The sequence below is a fragment of the Marmota flaviventris genome, unplaced genomic scaffold (assembly GCF_047511675.1).
Source record: "Marmota flaviventris isolate mMarFla1 unplaced genomic scaffold, mMarFla1.hap1 Scaffold_43, whole genome shotgun sequence".
NCBI lineage: Eukaryota > Metazoa > Chordata > Mammalia > Rodentia > Sciuridae > Marmota > Marmota flaviventris.
In genome coordinates this window covers 1,545,417-1,562,605 of record NW_027288260.1, presented here as the reverse complement: position 1 = coordinate 1,562,605, position 17,189 = coordinate 1,545,417, and the positions used below count along the sequence as shown (strand labels likewise).

The 17,189-nt window shown below is 41.9% G+C and overlaps 2 long non-coding RNA genes across 2 annotated transcripts in view; one reads left to right on the top strand and one right to left on the bottom strand.

Annotated features, from left to right (window-relative positions):
* LOC139704184 (uncharacterized) overlaps nt 1-17,189 on the bottom strand; it is a 45,856-nt gene that overhangs the window by 7,959 nt on the left and 20,708 nt on the right. The window lies entirely within an intron of this gene.
* On the top strand, nt 9,953-15,582 carry LOC139704180 (uncharacterized). The gene is made up of 2 exons (XR_011706218.1): nt 9,953-10,539; nt 14,709-15,582. It is a non-coding gene; the product is annotated as an uncharacterized lncRNA (long non-coding RNA).

Sequence of the window (17,189 nt, the reverse complement as noted above, 5' to 3'; positions counted from 1 at the left end):
CCACCTTAATTTTGGACAAATTAACTACACTATTGTGAAGATGGTCTTAGGCCTGGCCTAAAAAACTCCATTTTAAAAACTTCAGTTTGAAACATGCAGTCTCACCAGGCATGCCTAAAGAAGCCCTGCAGTATTGCCCTCAGACATGAACAAATCACTTCCCCTCACCTTGATAAATAGAGTGAGGCCTCTGTCAGATTGTCCTCACCTAGTAAGAGGGAAGGGCGAGAATACCAAGGTGCAGACCACCAGACCAGATGTTTCTGGCCCTAGAGTAAATGATGTCATGGAAAAATCTGGTGGTAACTAACAAGGATTGAAAAAAGGGTAAAAAGCTGCAAAATTTAGTATAAAGAGTAGAGCAAATGAACAGATATTCAGCCAGCTCAATAAAAAATGCACTTGAGCTGGGGAGGCTGATGAGGACTTGGAATGACATCTCATCACTTCTCATCATTTGTATTATCCTCACCACTCTTAAACTCTACAGCCACACCTTAGTGAGAGGGAGAAAAGTAAAAGATTATGTGATGTTCTTCTCATGTGATGAAAACTTAATTTCAATGGGGAGAAACCCAATGGGGAAAATAAAACCAAGAGGCAAGATCTCCCACACACCCAAAATATATACTTTTATGAATAAAAATTTTATCAAAATTACTTTAAAATTTCATTTAACTTTTGTGCTGTCTGGTCTTATGAGAAAGCAAATTTTATTTTAAACTTCTAAGCAATGTCCTAAGGCATTAATATTTTCCAAGAGGGAAAAACAATATAATGCATTAGTATAATTTAAAAATTTCTAGTATTCATAATAAAAATTAAGAAGGACAGCTTAAATCAATTTAATAACTTAAACCACTATATCCAAATTATTGTTATTTTTGAAAATATAAATTTACAAATAAATAAATGTATTTATCAAGCTTCATCCCAAAATTCACTCTTGACCTCTCAGGGATATCTATGTTCACCACAGCTATATTCCATGCTTGAGATCTACCCTGACCTCAGCAAGGTGAAAAAAAATGGACAACTCAGTTCTGTGTCATAGGTTATGGAATAAACATACCAAACAACATTATCTCAGGGCCAAAGAACAGGAGAGACTCTACACTTTGAGAGAGCAGCCATCTACAACTCAGAAGTGTACAAAAGTGGACACTGTTTCTCACAGGATTCTGGGTACAGATCCATTTTCATTTTAGATATCATACTTTAACCAAAAGAGATAGGTATCACTGGAGAGAAAACTCTAGGTCATCAGATCATCAGTAACCCAGAAACTAGAGTCTAAACATATAAAAAAATTATTTTACAGTTTTGTCTTTAGCCTAATGCAGGGTTGTGATTTCAATTTTCTTCTTTAGTATGGGGTACTCTGAGAATATCATCAAACATTAAAGGCATAGAAGTCTACACATATTACCATATAATTCAATAAATACTGTCAAGAAATTAAAGTTTAAATTTAAATTAATAAAAATTTAACCAGTACCTATAAGGCACAATATGTTTTTCACATAACTTCTGTTCCACATTTGATTGAATCCTGGCATTCAGCCTATGTTTAGTGAATTAGATATCTATCACTGAATAAGAAGAAACCATATAAAAATTATTGTCTCAAGTGTGGGCTTATCATAAATTAAGCCTGGGTTTATATGGGATCTTTTTACTGCATTAGGTGATCATTGGTAAGGTTACTGAACTTCAGAGGGAGACATGGTTTCCAAAAAATGCACCCTTCTTCTCAGAATCAAATAAATTAAGGTGGGCTCATTCTCATGGAGATGACAGTGTCATGAAAGCAAAAGCAAAGTATTCAAAATATTTCCTGACTAATACACTTTCATAGTCACAGATTTACATAAGTCACACAGAGCTCAGATCCAAAGTTTTGGAAACATACTCTGAACTTTGGAACTAAGAGGAGTAAAAACACATTGTCAACTTTATGTGTACAGATAGGGCTAAAGAATTGCTAATATGTTGACACTCATTCTGCTTTTTGTAATGAATGAGGTTTACATAGCTGTTCGGTGTGAAAGAATATTTTAAAGGTCTCATGAATATTAAGCTACTTTACTGAAATTCAGGATCAATTCTATGTGACCCCAAAGCCACAACTCACATCCTCTAGACTACATGAATTATCAATCTTTCATTATTGTCTTAGAAGTTAGATAGTGGCACAAAAAAGCAGAATTTTTTTTTTTTTGTACCAAGAACTGGACTCAGAACACTTTATCACAAATCACATCTCCAGCCCATTTGTTTTTAAAGACAAGCCAAGTTCTCACTAAGATGCTTAAAGCCCCACTGAGTTGCTGAGACTAGCCTTGAACTTAAAATCCTTCTTCCTCAGCCTCTTGAGTCACTGAAATTACAGACATGCATTACAATATTGGCTCTTGTTTCCTGGTTATGAACAGGCAAAATTGAAATGCTAAGCATAGAAACAGCTGTTAAAATCACCCCTTTGTTAATTCTAGCTTATTTCCTAAGGTTTAAATACTGAAACCAATATTTCAATGTATATTGAAGGTAACATTATCTATTATAGTCAACAGTCTGTTGATCTCCATTCTATCCAGATATTTTTTTACTGCCTAAACTTTTATTTAATTTTAAAAGATTACTCAATATATTTGAACTTCTGGTTTTTCTGCTGGCATTATTAGGATACTAGGTTCAAACCTTACAGCCTATGGAAAATTAAGGTGTGGTTATAGCTAATGAAAGACTATATGATAAAAAAATTTTAAACTAACGAGGATGAGGTATTTTCTTTGTTATTTTTTATGTATCCTTGGTGAATAAGACAGAGTACACAGTCAAATCTTAAATCATACAAAGCAGGCTCTATCTCTAGTTAATAAAGAAAAATATCAAATACAAAAAGTTGTGTTGCAAAATCACATGGCACTTGGTTTGTTAACAGCAGCACAGGAATGGATTTCTGCCATATTCAGTTGTATGCATATTCTAGATCACCAAAATAATATCAGGATTACTTCAATATATATTACATCTTTAGTTGCAGCCACAGCAGTTGATCAATGATAAGTTGAAAGAATGATGAGCTTGTCAGGATACTATCTGGAGAATGCTTTTAGTAATCCTAGGCAGGGGGATTGTGTTCTAGTCATATCACAATACAGTGTATTTCTTGTGGCCTGTGGATGCAGAGCTCTTACTTCCTTGCTAATAGATCATTGCAGAAGACTTCAGGTGTGTAGATTTTTTGATGATGAATCCTAAAAGGGTGGATCATTGGAAAGGCCAAACATGGCTATAGCTACTCTGTTGTTGATGCTTCCAACAGGTTATTGTTGTTGTTGTTGTTGTTATTATTATTATTATTATTATTATTATTATTATTATTATTAATTGAAGTAATAAATACCCTGATTTAGTGTATTCATTCATTGTCATAAACATTTTCTTTTGAGCATGTGTTCATTATGTAAAATATTGACCATTCACCTTTGTTTTCTGTCCTATATGAAAAGGCCTATGGAATGATGCAGGAATCTAAGGGCTGAAAGCTCTGGGCTGTCTGGGAGCTATTGTGTTTTTTTTTTTTTTTTTTTTTTTTTTTTTTGCATAAGCATGACTACACTGCCAACTCTGCCTCACATCTCTCAATTGCTAGAGACCCAAATTTTACATCCTGGGTCTCAACACCCACACAGCAACTGGAAAAGTCTTTAGGATATTTGTTGGTGAGAGAAATCTCAGTCCTGATAGATTAATAGAGGTTGTTGTTAGGAGAGTGGTGGCACCTATGGACACCAAGAAGCATACAACACCTAGTTGCCTCAGTCCTATTACAGTGGACTCCTATGGAGAATTGTGATATAATGGGATTTGTTCCTTGTAAGCAGAAATAAGGATTCTGACTGCACTGTGGGCAAACATGAACCCTGCAAGTTGAAGTGTCAATAAAGTGTTGAAGCTTAGGCCCCAGCCCCTGGCCAAAGAAAAAAGTGGCAGCAGTGGCATAGATGATTTGGGTAAGTAGTCAAATAAGTCATGTGCAGCTGCTCTGGCCATGGGATGAACGGTTTCTATAGATCTGGGAGCAAAAACTGATGCAAGTGTATGAGAGACTACCAGAATGAGGAATTGCAAGATAGTCAAGAGGTCTAGGAATCCAAAATACATCCAGTAGAGTATGATCTCTGTATTTTGAAAATACCTATCAACCTTCTCCATTGTGATGTTGAGTCTCTAGAGAAGAAGAAGGATAAAGGCCTTCAAGTCCAGTCATTGGATGATGCATAAAAAGAAACAACAGTAGCCAATGGCTCCAGTGAAAAACTGGCATGGCCAGCCCCGTTATCCAAGTTTAACCTATTTTACCTGTTAACCAGAACTGATGGACTTAAAAAAAATTTACCCAGGTGTCAAGAGAGCAAGATTATTATTTTTTGTATGTTAGAATTAGAGATAAACAGCATTTTGTGTTGCACCCTAAAAATGGTGAGGTTAGCATTGCTCCTTACAGTAGAAGTTGTAAAATGCTCAATTCCATGAGGCATTTAGGGCCAAAAAAAGACCAAAAAGACCAACTGTGTTAGTACAGCTTCCAGAGGGCTATGTTTTTAGCAAGTAGCCAAGGTCATAAACACTCAGATTCAATGTATGTACTCAAAGTCAAAAACATTTGTTTGTGAGCATGCTCTTACATCAGTCAAATGTTGTTGATGTGCCTTCTTTGTCTGACCTGCATAAAAAAATTCTATTTAATAACTTTGGGGGCTGAGGGATAGAAGCTAGAGGCTGGTTATGGGCTATTGGTGCCTTCAGAAGCAGCAAGCCTACCATCTGAAAAGTTCCTCACATCTGTTGAATAGGGAGCCTACACCCTGGGAACAAATTTTTACCCCTCAAACATCAGATAAAGCTCTAATCTCTAGAGTATACAAAGAACTTAAAAAGTTAACAAAAAAGCAAATAACCCAATCAACAAATGGGCCAAGGATTTGAACAGAAACTTCTCAGAAGAGGATATAGAATCAATCAACAAATACATGAAAAAATGCTCACCATCTCTAGCAATCAGAGAAATGCAAATTAAAACTACTCTAAGATACCATCTCACTTCAATAAGAATGGCAGCCATTATGAAGTCAAACAACAATAATTGCTGGTGAGGATGGGGCGGGGGAGGTACACTCATACATTGCTGGTGGGACTGCAAATTGGTGCAGCCAATTTGGAAATCAGTATGAAGATTCCTTGGAAGGCTGGAAATGGAACCACCATTTGACCCAGCTATTCCCCTTCTCGTACTATACCCAAAAGACCTAAAAAGAGCATACTACAGGGACACAGCCACATCAATGTTTATAGCAGCACAATTCACAACAGCTAGAATGTGTAACCAACCTAGATGCCCTTCAATAGATGAATGGATTAAAAAAAAATGTGGCATTTGTACACAATGGAATACTACAAAGCACTAAAAAATAAAAAGATCATGGAATTTGCAGGCAAATGGATGGAATTAGAACAGATTATGCTAAGTGAAGTTAGCCAATCCTAAAAAATAAATGCTGAATGTCCTCTCTGATATAAGAGGGGCGACTCAAAATGGGATAGAGAAGAAGAGCATGAGAAGAAGACTACCACTAAATAGGAAGAGAGGTGGGAGGGAAAAAGAAGGAGAAGGGGAGTTGCATGGAAGATGGAAGGAGGACCTCACTGTTATACAGAATACATATATGATGTTGTGATGAGAAAAAGAAAAAAAAAGTGTGTTGTTGAGAGCCACAGTTTAGTTGGAATGACACCTGGCATTTTGCTAGAAGGAATGGTTGAAAGGTGACCCTGCTCCGGGAATAGGGCAGCTCTGGGATTAGGGCAGATCCTGCTGCCTTGGGCACCCTCTACTTTGGAGGGGGGGGGGTGTTCAGGAAGAATTGGCACACGGAGCCCAGTGGAGGGAGTGTGTTGTGTGTTTCCGAGAAGTGTTCCGAGAAGTGTGTGTAGAGAGCCGGTGAGAATTCGAGAATAAAGACTTGCTTTTTGAACCTACAAGTCTTTTGTGGTGGCTTGGTTATTTGTGCCCAGACAGACTGTGGCAGTGTGTTACATTAGATTGAATAAAGAGAAAGGATGGAACAGGAGGGCAGGAGTAGGGAGGATAGAAAGGGCAGCAGAATAGAATAGACAATATGATTGATGTATGTACATTCCATGTATGTATTATATTTCAAAATACATTCTGCTGTCATGTATGACTAAAAAAAAAAAATTAAATATCACATGGTAAAAAAGAAAAAAAAGTTCCTCACATCTTCTTTCAACTGCTTGAGCCCCAAACATTGCTTTTTTGATATGAGCCCCTACACAGCAGCCACAGATGTGAAACTATTTTTAATTTGAGACTATCACAAATCCTCTGCTTTATGCAAGGAGTATTGTTTTGTTTTGTAGACATGCTCCCAGATAATATTTATATAGTGGATATTTAGTGTATTATTTATTTTAGATTACATATATTGCCTTAATGTTGTCTCCCCCTCACTTTTTTATGTAGTGTTTTATGTTTCATATTCTCCACTTATAAAACTTTTGTGATACAAATACAGTGGTTTTGTTGCATTTTCCATACCATGCTGCATTTTTATCATGACTATAATGAAATATATCTGTTTTTAAGTTTCTCCTGATAAGAAATTTTAAAAATGTTTCTTGTCCTTGATTTTTCAATTCAGTTCTCAGCCATTTCCCAAGTTTATTTTAAATCCTTGCTATAAGCTTCAGAAGTTTTTCTCAAACATATTATCCCCATTTAATAGAAAGTTCACCAGATGTATTTTTTTTTATTCTTTTCCTTTTAAGGGGAGAGGAATGAGTACTTAACCCAGGATAGTTCTCCTAAACCCCTGTATCACAAGCCCTTTTTAATTGTATTTTATTTTATTTTCAGTTTTCAGAAAAAGTGTTGCTTAGATGCTTAGGGCCCTCTCATAATATTTAGGCTGAATTAGAAATTGTGATTCTCCTGATTAAGTCTCCCAAATTATTAAGATTGCTGACATGAGCCACCATATGTGTGTAACCCCCCTTTTTGAAAAAAAAAATGTGACTACTTAACTTTTAAGAGTATTTAAAAATAACGATGAATCATGGCTGCTAAAGGAGATAAGATATGCCTTTGGTTCAGGCATATTTGTTCTTGATATGTACTTAAAAATTGTGGGCACACAAGAAATCATATTTGTAAGATCCTGTCTCAAAACGAAAAAAAAAAAAAAGAAAAAATTGAAGATATAGCTCAGGAATAATATTCCCTCAGTTTATCCACCAGTAAGTACTACACTCATATAAACACACACACACACACACACACACACAGTACTTGAGGGACTTTGAAAATATTTTTTGATACCAAACAGCTGTATAAACCTCATCTTTTACAAAAGGCAGAATTAGTGCCATAATATCAGTAGTCCTTTAGCCTTATCTGTGTACAGAAATTTGGTAATGTGATTTTACTCCTACTGTAGCCAAATGCAGAATTTATTCTCCAAACTTTGGGTCAGGGCTCTTCTTATGGCTTATATAAATGTGTGGCTATGAAAGAGTACTTTTCAGGTACCTAGTCAGGAAATACTTTTTAATGATTTTGCTTTTGCTTTTAGAATACTGTCTCCTTGATGAGAACAAGTCCATCTTAATTTATTTGATTCTGAGATATCATGTGAAGAAGATTCACAGTAATCAGGTCCAGAACCAAGGCAGGTTTTTCCTGGCATGGAGTGGATGACCTGTTGAGGAGAGGGTCATAGAAATAAGTTGAGGCTCTCACCATCCAGATGAGGTTATTGAGTTTGAGAGGATCTCATCAGGAGAATGATAAGTAATGAGATGTCAGTCCAGTTCCTCACCAGGCTTTCCAGCCTGAGTGCACCCTTGTTTCAGTTGGATGAATCCTCGTTCATTAGCTCTATTTTTACACTAAATTTTGGGGCTTTATGACCCCCCTTGCAATCCTTATCAGCTACCACCAGATTTCTCCAGGACATCATTTACCCTGGGGTCAGAACCATCTGCTGGTGGTCTCCACCCTTATCTTCTCATTTTATCTTTTTATCAGGAGAGGACAGCCTGCCAGAGTCTTCACTGTGTTTTTCAGAGTAAGGGGAAGTAATTGTCTGAGGTCATACTTGAGGGATCTGTGGGTGTGCCTGGTGAGACTGCAGGTTTCAAACTGGAGTTTTTAAAATGGAGTTGCTTAGACTCAGGCCTAAGGCCATTCTCACCATTCTCCCACTTGATTCACATTGTACATCCTGGGGAAGGGGTGCCTAAGCTTGGCACTGTGAATCATCCATTCCATTGGCCAAAGGCCGGACTTCACCTATGTCCAAAAGTCACTTCTCATTGTAGTTTGTTGCATTGTTCCATAACCACCAATAGTGACTATAGTTGAATTACATCTGGTTAAGACCAAAACGTTTGCAAGGTACCCAGGGATTGAAATGACAATATAATCAAAATCAAGTGGTATGATAGGGTTGAGACATTTTTAAATTTGTCTTGCATGTAAGTCCCAATGAACTAATTCTGTTACATTGTCCCAGTTGATTCTAATAGTCACTGTAAGGCTCTCAAATGCTCTGAGATATATTGAATCTAAATATTGACTAAAATACAAGAATGAGGGTGGTTCCTCTAATTATATATACATAGGCATTGCAATTCCAACTTCCATCATTCTGTGTTTATTAAAAGCGGGATTCTGTCCTCAAATCACCTCCTGGGAAAGATATGGGCAGAAAAACAAAAGATGGAGTTCTCACTGTTCCATTATAAGCTCAGGATTTAGATCTCCAATGGCTATTTTTGCTTAAAAAATAATGTCACTTTCCAGTGTTTTCTGGCCTGTGAGTGACTCTTGCAGGCTTTCAGAAACTGTGATAACATGGGTCTGTTTTCCAGTCCAGCCACATACACACCCCACAGCCTTGGCTAATTGCTCCAGCAATCCCCCTGCTCATTCCACATCTGCAAAGTGGGACTTACGCAGTTCTGGATCCTATGGTGGTATTGGGGTTCAAAGAACAGGCTGTGGGGATGAGGGGGAGACTCCACATAACTGGAATCCTTGTAAAACCAAGGTATTCCCGGGAGCCATGGGGCTGCATTTTGGGCCTGAGAGACATTAGTTTGCAATGCGTGGCCTGATTGGCTTCTGGGGGAATTTATCAGGAAACCTACTCTGCATTTAGCATGCTTGTTTTGGTGCAAATAAACTCATAGAGAGACAAAGGGGCAAGAAAAATGATAAGGCCGTGGTACACCCAGACCATATGTGCTTAGCAAGGTTAACTTCTTTACGCTGACTCATTATTAATAAATGGGAAGAATAGGACCCACCTCATGGAATTTTCAGGAAGACTGAGAGATACGGGTGGACAAAGCATTGAGCCCCGTGTCTGGCATACAGTAAGCTCTGTAAATTTTATCTGTGTTTTAGAAGACAATTTAAAGTTTTTCTTCCTCCATAGACAGTAACATCCTGATATTTTCTCTTTCTACTTTTAGAAGAGTGGACTCACCCTGACCATCCCTAACCCAGCTGTAACAGGAGCCATGGAGGTTCCTGAATAAGCGTGACTGCAAGATGAACCTGTGAAAGGAAGACAAGGAGAGGAGGCCATGGCTAGGAGGCTCAGGATAGACAGTATTTTAATCACCCCCAAGGGCAGGAATGTAAAGGGCCATGAGAGATCACAGTGATGGAGTGCAGGCTCAGGCAAGGCCAGAAGGACCAGGACCAAGAACACAGGACTTGTTGTTATATATCCACTGCCCAATCTGCTCGGTGCTTTACCCTGGACCAAGGAGGGCAGCATGACCAAATTACTGCAGTCTTTTCCACTGAGTGAGCACTGTAAGGGTCACTGACTTTGACTGACACTTGGCACTGTTGAGTGCAGAGCAGGCTGAACTGTGTTGTCTGCAGGGCAGGCTGAACAGATGTTGGCTGCAAGATAGCCCATGCACTCAAACCACCTCTGTCTGGTCCTTTATCACCTGTTTGTGTCAAGTCCCGCTTAAGGCTGAGCACTCAACCCCCCTTGGGCCAACAAGGCAGCTTGCAGACCCAGAGGCCCCATTAGATTTGGGCTATAAAAACTCCCTCCTGCCAGGCCCCCCTCTCTCTCCCTCTCTCTCTTGCTCTTTCTCTCTTGCTCTCTCTCTCTTGCTCTTTATCTTTCTTACGTGCGCTCTCTGTCTCTCTCTTGATATTGCTCTCTCCCTGTTCATCTCTTCTCTTTTCTCTCTCTCTCTTTCCTTCTTTCCTTTCTCTTTGTTGCACTGCTGCAATAAAGATCTTTTGGTTGCTCCGAGTGTTGTGGTTACTTTCCTTTCATTGGTGCCAAGACCCAGGAGAGGGTTAAAACCCACTTTTGGGTCCCTCTTCCTTCGGAAGTGCCACTCACTGGATGGCCTGAACCCAGGCCTGAACCCATTTTGTCGACTGCCAGAACTTCATCCACCACCGACCTTCGATTGGTGAGTTTCCCCTTCCTGGAGTCCTAAACCCAATGGTGGTGTCAGGAGGATTTGGCCATTGATTGTCCGGCAAACCTCTTTGCCCACCTGTGGGGAGGAAAACACCCCACCACAGCCTTTAAGGCTACGGTGGCCCTCAGGGACTCCTTCCTAGGGCAGAATAGACTCCTGGGTTCAAAATTATTCCCTTCCCTTCCCAGCTGTTAGTTACCAGCATAGGCTTTGTAGGTCTCCCTCAAAGGACTGTGTAACCTCCAGGGACACATAACAGAGAACTGAACATCACAGTCCACCCAGACCTTCACCATCTCTGTGGCTCTCCTAAAATCCTAGTCCTCAGACACTTACCCTCCCCTTCCTCCCTCTTCCCCTGTCTCTCTCTTTCCCCTCTTTCTGGCACTGCAAGTCTCCGGCCTCTCCAGGAGGGGTCCCGAAAAGAAAAGCCTTGGCCAAGGTCTCCCACGGCTCCAGCTCCGTCCAGGACGAGAGCTTCGACTGTCAGGATTCGGTGACGACCAATCTCTGCAGCTCGAACCTGCCACTAAGGCACTCCTGATTTTTGGCTCTAGCGGGGACGCCCCTTTTGCCAATAAATCAGTTTCCTCCTTCTCTCTTATACTACGGTCGCGTCTCCTTCCTTCTCCCCTACACTACGTTTGTGTCCTCTTCCCTCCTCCTTATACTACTTTGCGACATGGGTAATGTGTCCTCTCTGCTGGTCGACTCTCCCCTACAATGCCTCTTGGATAACCTCAAAACCCTCTCCTTGACACCAGACATCAAACCCCCAAAATTGATCAAATATAGCACCCAGGCCTGGCCCACTTATCCCTTAGACAACCAAAGCAAATGGCCCCCCTTTTGGGTCCCTGGATCCCTCCATTCTAAGGGATCTCTACAATTACTGTGAGCATTCGAAAAAATGGGTAAAAAGCTGCTATATCAAAGCTTTCTTCTTGCTTGTGCTCTCTGCACCTCTTGCAGACCTCTGCAAATTCTTCTAGCTTGCAAACCAACACCCATAACCACTGATCCCCAATCTCCTCCTCCTCCGGACTCATCTACTACTTTTGACCCTACTGATGAATTTCCACCCTATCGCCCGGCTCAAATAGGTCCTCACCCTCAACCTTCCGCCCCAGCCCCTCCACTGTCTCCCCCACCTGAAGTGACTTCTCCTCTCCACTCATTAGATCAAAAACCTAAACAACCGTCTTTCCTCAAAACATTGCCTCTTTTCTGAGGTAGCAAGTACTGAAGGAATCCCTTCACCCACTCACTCCTCTCTTCTTCTGTCAGTGCCCACACCGGGTCCCACCAGGTCCTCTTACCAGCTAACCCAAAGCTCAAACCAGCTGAGGAGAGCCCTTGGACCCCTATCAGAGATCTGGTGAAAATGGCCTTTAAAGTTGCTTTGTCATCACTGAATACAGGTTACTAAGAATTGTCCCTTACAGGCTTTTTGGGATATTCACTCCCATCCTCCCCTCTGCTCTACCTGTTCTACTGCTCAAGTTTTCCTTGCTAGGGAAAATCCTGTTCTTTTACATCACTCCTTCCTCATTCTCAGATCCACCAAGCTGCTCTCAGCCCCACCTTCCCGTCTTCCCCTCCTTACCCAGGCCCACAGAAAAGGCTTAATTGACCTTCTTCAGAAATCTTCACCATGGCTGATTTTAGGACTTTCAGCAAAAGAATCTCTACAAAAAGTTCAATGTAGATAAACTTCCTATTTTCCTGTTGCCCTGTTTTACTTGGTCACTGGCTGGAAAAATCAGCACTCCAGGCACTGGACATCCCCTTACTAGTTTTTCACAAAATATGTAAAACAAGGCTTCTGGCCTTGAGCTGGGGCTTCACAAAAAAAAAAAAAAAAAGCTACATGTCTAAGATAAGGAGGTTACCAACTGGGCTCCATGATAACAGCTGGAGGGGATGGGGAGGGTGGGGGGAAGAGGAGAAAAAGGGAAGAAAAATCTCTCCCCCTCCCAAGTGTCCTTGAAGGGTTAACTTGCCCAGAACAGAGGGAAAAAAAACCTGCTTTTTGTGAACTTCTACAGACTGTGAACTTCTGAGCCCCTTCCCTTACATGTTGGGTACAAAATTCTGAAACAACCTAAACTTGGGGCTCAGGGGATTAATTGATTACAGCAGAAGATGTGCCCTCTAAATCCAGCTGCAACCAAATAAAACTATTTTCCTATCTTCAGTGCTATCTTAGGTGCCTTGCCTTGTCTGTCCCTACAACAGTATAATTCTATATACTTAAACATTGTTCATGTTTTCATGAAATGGTCAACAGATGTGATTAATTGTGTGCTGCAAATAACAAAATATCTCTTATTAAAATGAAATAATTTGCCTAAATTCAGAAATTTACAAGGATTATTTAAAAATGTAAAAAAAAAAGAAAGAGTTAACAAATCGGAAAGAGAAATTAGAAGGTTCTAGGTATGGATTTAATAGAAGGAAAATGTGTTTCTGGATAAGAGAGTCTGTTAAGTAAATAAGAGGGTTTAAGTAAGTGCTAAAGAAGGTCTGTATGTACAACTATGGTTAAACAACAACTGTTATTTTGCAATATTGTAATATGTTATTTCTCTAAAAGCTAAACTTGATTAATATAAAAACATCAGTAGTAATTGTGGTACTATTACTCTTCTTTGTATATTGAATGTGCTCATATTTTCCAGGTATATGTCATTAAGATAGAAGCTTTAAAAAAACTATATCAAGCTGGTGTTCTCCAAAAGGTTGCATGGTTATTTTAGGCTTATAAAAATAACATATTGGAGATTTATTTATATCATTTAATGTTTTATAACTGGACCTGTTATCAATAAGATTAATATAAAGTTCTATACACTGGGTATAATTTAAATGTAATATACTGTATTACCTAGTATTCATGTGACATCAAACAATAATATATGTAAATTTTATAAAATAATATTTAAAAAAATATCGGCTTCAATACTAGAACACTTTACCTAAGATTTATAAATCTTAGCCTTACCTGGGATAAGGCTGTGCTTCCCATCTTAATACATGTTAGGATGACTCCAAAGTAGGCCAGACTTCAGCTAAAGCCCAACACTCTTAATTTAGGGTGAAACTGACTTTGCTGGATGTTTATGATCAAGACTTAAAGTTAAATTAAAATGGCCAAGAAAACCAATATTTGGCTCTGGCCCTCTGAGTCAGTCTGAATCCAGGGAACAGGGAACTTCTCTAAAGAGCTTTGCAACTCTGGGCCACATAACCTCCTAATCAGGGAGATTAATGAGACCACTGGAGAATGAAAAGCCAATCAGTGCATTTACTGTGAATAGGAGGGTCATTGGAGACAGGAAACATCCCTGATCCTTCCAAGGGAAGCCACATGGTCAAGCAAGACCTGGACCCATCCTAGCGCAAATGGCACTAGCAGAACTAAGAAGCCACTCTCAGGTTCCCCCACGAGCGACCACTATGGGAACTCAGCTGACTCTTAACAATAGATAGAAACAAAGTCACTTTTGACCAACTTGATCTTAAACACCTACCAAAACCAGTTAAGCCAAAACCAGTCATTCCTGGGAGTAATGAAGGACAAGAACAGCTAGAAAAGAGGAGACAGCATCTAAGCCAACAGGCTCCATGGGGAATGTTCAGTTAAGTATGGCCTTGGCTCCTCCCCCTCACAGGACCCCTATTAGTCCTCTCTATGTTTCTCCTAATAGAACCATGTCTATTAAATTGCCTACAGAAGTTCATGCAAGATCAGATACAAAAATTCACCAACAAGCTGGTCAATCAACTACTTCTTTAAGACTACCAGCCCTGATGCCCAAGATGGACACCTACGACTCATGACCAACTCCTCTGGCTCCAGAGACTCTGTGCCCATCTAAAACCCTCTCTAACCCTTTTTCCAATTTTCACAACCCCTCTTTCACTTCCTAGGAATGAGAACTACTCTCCAGCACGTCCACTCTGCTTATTCTGTCTGCTCTACAGTATCCCCACAAGGAAGCATCAAACCTAAACTCCCCCTGGTACCACCATGTCTCCCACCTTAAAAAGGCACTTGTTCCAAATGTCCAGTCCTGGACTTCCACCATGCCCACCAAACTCAAAATTTCTTACCAACCCTCTTCTTCTTTTACTAATCATTATTCTCTCTCAAGTTTTTATCTCAAACCACAGATACCGCTTCTACATCAATGTGACATGACACCAGGATGACACCACCGACTCTCAGTTTATGGGTCAAGGCGATTGCCCTTCCACTGGCTGCAATCAGGCTGTCACCCTTAACATTACTGGATTCAACCAAGCCACCTCCAATACTTCCTAGAGTCCCTGCTACAGGACCAGTGGCTGACACCAAGAATCTCCTCCATCTAGGACTGGTTTGCTGCCATCCAGGACTTGTGGCTTCAAGGAACTTTTATGGACTTTACCCCTACCACAGTAGTTGTCTGTAGCCACTGAGTGTTATTTCTGGCTGCCCTGGTGTTCTCAGACCTGTCCCCCGAACATTCCTCCACTTCCCCTTCTAGGTCTAACGCCGCCCACCATTAAGCAGGAAGAAGCCAGAGGACTTTATGCCGTCCCCCATGTCACTTAGAAAAACAAAAAGGGAGGAATGTTGGGTGCAGAGCAGGCTGAACTGTGTTGTCTGCAGGGCAGGCTGAACAGATGTTGGCTGCAAGATAGCCCATGCACTCAAACCCCCTTTGTCTGGTCCTTTATCACCTGTTTGTGTCAAGTCCTGCTTAAGGCTGAGCACTCAACCCCCCTTGGGCCAACAAGGCAGCTTGCAGACCCAGAGGCCCCATTAGATTTGGGCTATAAAAACTCCCTCCTGCCAGGCCCCCCTCTCTCTCCCTCTCTCTCTTGCTCTTTCTCTCTTGCTCTTTATCTTTCTTACATGCGCTCTCTGTCTCACTCTTGCTCTTGCTCTCTCCCTGTTCATCTCTTCTCTTTTCTCTCTCTCTCTTTCCTTCTTTCCTTTCTCTTTGTTGCACTGCTGCAATAAAGATCTTTTGGTTGCTCCGAGTGTTGTGGTCACTTTCCTTTCAGGCACCACCCATGTGCTCTCTCTAGAGGAGATAAGTTCCAGAAGGGAAGACCATGGCTTTTACAGGAGTGGGAGATAAAAAAGAGAAAGAGAGGGAATGGAGTGAGAAATCTCAAGATGGAAAGACCAGATACTCTCAATGCCCTGTTCAGAAGAGAAACCTGGCCTCTGACCTAAGCACACAGGATAGAATGAAGAAATATTTAATCACAAGACACATTTGAGTGAGTAAATTAGGCAAATAAGTAAAGATTTCCTGACTTTGCTCCCAGAGCCCCCTCCCACCTCCCACCCCCTCTTTTATTCAGCAAGACAATGAGGTGACATGAAAAGTTTCCCAGAGACAGGACAAATGTCAAGGTAAATGTGGAGATGAGGGGAGTGCAGATTCCAAAATTCAAACAGCCCCTTAGGGCCAACCCACCCTATTTTTTGCATTTCTCATTGGCTGGGAAACGGGAGGGAGGGTTGCTGTGGTCCTAACAGGCAACTCCTGTTTGCTCCTGGCCCGGCAGCTGGCATGCTGCGAGGGGGACCCCCCCTGTGCTGGGGGTGATGTTCATTTGAGGGAACAGTCAGGCTGGAGTCAGGTCCCTGAACCCCAGGACTAGGACTCAGGATGGGGGAGGGGGTGTCTCCAGCTGGGATGTCTGGGGACTCACCTTCCCACAGTCTGTCATGTGGCAGGGCGGCAGGGCACCTGAGCAGGACAGAATAAATGGCCCCCCAAGGAGAAGCCCCCATCTCAAGTCCTCAGAGGGCCCTGACCTAGTCCCTAAAGAGTGAATAGCCCCAGTGCCGGGATCAATTAGAGAATGGCAGAGTGAAGACAAGTCACCCATCAGGCTGCCCAGGACCCCATGTATGAGTGACCTCAAAAGCTTGTTCCTTCCCCTTCCTGTGCCTCGGTTGCCTCATGTTCCAAATAGGAAAGTGTGCTCATGGCATTCCCAAGGGACCATGAGGTCATCAATGTAGAGCCGAGTCCCTGGAACACAGTGAGGCTTGGTAAATGTCAGTGATCTGCTCCAATCCCTAAATGCACAGATGAGGTCCAGAGAGGGCTGGTGGAGCTCCCCAAGTCACACAGATTAACAGCAGACACAGGACTTGACTGGAGCTTCGGGCTGTCCAGCAGAGACTTAGGGGAAGGATGGGTGGAGGCCAGGACCTGGCCCTGCCCCCCTCCCTCTGGGAATGGTGCATGGCAAGAAGGTAGGAGGAACCTCTGAAGCCACTGCTCCCTGGGGCTGGGGGGAACCGGAGCTGGGTCCTGGCAGGGCCTCCCCAGGGCCTGGGCAGGGGCAGCTCTCCAGAACTGTCTGTCCGTGGAGGGGGCAGGGAGGCTGCCACTAGGAGCACACAGTGTGCCAGTCCCTGGGGCCAGGCCTGCTCAGCCTGCTGGCTCCATCCAGAGCCCGCCCCAAGGGATGCTGGGGGAGGCAGCCAGGATCAGAGCCACCGGCTGTGCGCTCCCCTCCCCCAGCAGCAGGGGACTAAAGTGGGTCAAGGAGGAAGGAGGGGGCCCAGGAGGGCTGGGGGAGGGGCCCAAGGAGCTCAACAAGGCACCCAGGGGGAGGGGACC